Source organism: Capsicum annuum, chromosome 12, assembly GCF_002878395.1.
Source record: "Capsicum annuum cultivar UCD-10X-F1 chromosome 12, UCD10Xv1.1, whole genome shotgun sequence".
Taxonomy (NCBI): Eukaryota; Viridiplantae; Streptophyta; class Magnoliopsida; order Solanales; family Solanaceae; genus Capsicum; species Capsicum annuum.
The window spans coordinates 15,411,846-15,414,854 of record NC_061122.1 but is presented as its reverse complement, the minus strand read 5'-3'; the positions used below and the strand labels follow the sequence as shown (position 1 = coordinate 15,414,854).

The 3,009-nt window shown below is 32.7% G+C and overlaps 1 long non-coding RNA gene across 1 annotated transcript; it reads right to left on the bottom strand.

Annotated features, from left to right (window-relative positions):
- Positions 1-334: 334 nt before the first annotated feature.
- On the bottom strand, positions 335-2,474 carry LOC124889302. Its single transcript, XR_007048178.1, has 2 exons — positions 2,164-2,474; positions 335-1,573 (listed from the first exon to the last, which is right to left on the bottom strand). It is a non-coding gene; the product is annotated as an uncharacterized LOC124889302 (long non-coding RNA).
- Between the last annotated feature and the right edge of the window lie 535 nt (positions 2,475-3,009).

The window sequence follows — 3,009 nt, the reverse complement described above, 5'->3', positions numbered from 1 at the left end:
TTTATTTTCCTTATGCTTTTCTTTGTTTTTCAACTTATAGCATTCAAAAATAAGATGACCTTTCTTATGACAGTATTTGCACACTACATTTCTGGGTTTAGATTTTGACCTTGATTTAGACCTCTCACTACTTGATTCTTTCTTATTAGATCTACCTCTTACAAACAATCCTTCCCCATGGGTTATGCTACTTTCCCCAATAATATCTCTATTCCTTTGTTTTTAAGATAGATTTAATTTCTTTGTAAGAAATATTATCCTTTCCATAAAGCATAGTATCTCTAATATGCTTAAATGATTGGGGTAAGGAAATAAGTAATAAGACGGCTTGATCTTCATCTTTAACTTCAATGTCTATATTACTCAAATCCATAAGAATAGAATCAAAAGCAACAAGATGTGAAAGTATAGAGGTAAAGTCAATACGAAATGTGTAAAGTTTTTGCTTCAGGTACAGTCCATTTTTCACTGTCCTCTTCATATACAAGGATTTTAGTTTTTCCCACATGTCTTTTGCTGTGGTTTCTGCAGATACTTCACGTAAAACCTCATTTGAAAGATTTAGAATAATACCTGATTTTGGCTTTTTGTCTATGACGGCAAATTCTTCGTTCGTTATTTTTTCTGGCTTCTTCTCATTTCCTTCTAGTGCCATATCTAAGCCATCATGAATTAGGATAGCTTCCATCTTTAATTGCAACATTCTGAAGTTTGCACTTCGATCAAATTTCTCAATGTAAGTCTTTGTTATAGTCATTTTTGGCTAGTGAAAATAACCTGGTTAGATTCGGCTTTGATACCAATTTATTAGGATCGAGAACCCGGTTATTGTAGAATTTAGCCAAACAATGTTATAATGACAATAACAAAGACAATAACAAATATGATAATAACGATAAGTTGAGAAAATAAAGGAGGCACAAATTTAACGTGGTTAGGTCAGTGTGACCTACGTCCACGAGCGGAGAGGAACAACTTCACTATATCAACAAGAGTACAATGGAGAGATTACAAAATTAGAGTAGTCACTCTAATTAACCCAAATATCCTAAGAGAAAACCTCACAAGATCACTCTAAAAGAAAGTACTCACAAAAGTGTTTCCCAACACCCACTCTCTTAACTTAATACTCTAATAGAAAGGGAATAAATACAAGAGAATGAAAGAGAACTCTTGTAATTTGATGTGCATTACAAATGAGAAAGAAGGCTCCTATTTATAGAGATGAAAATGGAGACAAGTAGCAAACTTTGTTTGAACAAGTAGCAACTTGTTTGAATAAGTAGCAACCTTGTTTGAACAAGTAGCAACCTTGTTTGACAAGTCCAAAAACTAATCTTCTACAAGTATTTGGTAGAAACTTCCTTTGACAAAGTAAGAGTGAATCAAACAAAGGCCACATTACACACTAACATCATCTTTAAATATGCAAATTCCAGTTTGTTCCAAGCAGGAGCAGAGATAGAACTAAAAGTTTTGCGGATATCTTCCCCTCAAAACTCAAGAAGGCATCATATTTCCATTTTTTGGCTGATTCATTTTGGGAAGCCACAGGGAATGTAGTTCTTGAAATCTGCAGAAGTAGGAAAAAGTATATGTACATTATTTTTGGATTAACAATACCCAAGAAAATAAAATGAGATGAGTGAGCGGTGGTATCTCCAAGGAAACGGGAAACACGACTTTGTGTTTTTCTTTTCTTTTCTATTTGAATAGTCTTATAGAGTATGGGATATTCAAAAAAAGTTGAAAATATAGTTTATGAACGAAGCTTACCTTCTAATTTAATTGAAACACTTAGTTTGACTTACATATCACTAATACAACAAAAAAATTACAATATGACCAATACGTGTTTTAATTATTGAACTTCTTAATTAATCCATTCTAGGTACATCTTTTGTAAGAAATTCCTTTAGAATAAAAACAAATTTTATAAGTAAACAAAAAATCTGATGACATGAATTATATTGTTTATCCCAAAATAATTAAAATGAAATTCTGTGGTGTCAAAATCAAGGGAATAAATGGACAATGAGTTGTCACAGTAAAAAAAAAAAACATCATCACTTCTCTAATAAATTGATGTTCAGAAAACCAACATAAAGGAACAGATCAGTTCAAAACTGTTACAACTGAACTTCAGCCACGTAATTGCTGCACCTGAATTTTAGACCAATGTTGCACCTGAACTTCAAATCAGTGGTCTGAAATTTGAAGTCCAAAACTGCTGCAACTGAACTTCAAACCACTGGCTGAAGCTCGGACTGTTCCTGAACCTCAGACCATAACGAAATAGATGAAGGAGGAGGAAGAATTAAGATGAAGACGATGTTAGATAATAGGGGAGGAGCACTTTCAATCACTCAATTTCTTTTGAAGATAAGTACATTTTTATCAACTTGACTTACATTTTGGCTTATGTACCTAGTATTTATAGTTTTTTTTTTTATTATTATGAATAGTATTTATCAGTATTCTTCTATCATTGTACCTAGCCTAGTTCATGTATTTAAATTTAAATTTAAATTTTTTCTTTTTCTCTTTCCTAGTAAATGAAAAATACATGCATCTAAATATTAATTTTCTATAGTTCATGTATCACACAAATCAGTCTGTCTATCAAGAGATGAAGCAGGAAGGGAAAAAAGGGTGTGGTCAAGAAAGGGTAGCAGTGGTTAAATTTATTCTTCAGCTTGTGAAGCGGGAGGATAAATTTGTGAAAATAAAAAAACACAATCAAAGGGGCTAAAATATGTCATAACACTCGATGTCTACTACTTGTTGAAGCACAAATGATGGAGGAGAGAACATGGAAAGTCTCCAATACACTGAATCATCAGAGGATATACATACATACCTGATTTGCTAGAAAAACAGCATTTATGTAAGCATCATGCCAAAGATTCCACAGCTTGTCCTGATGAACATCATGCGCCACTTGTGGACCCATCTGTTCTATCAAATCATGCATCTCAATCCTTCCTTCTGAAATATATAAAAGTTTTT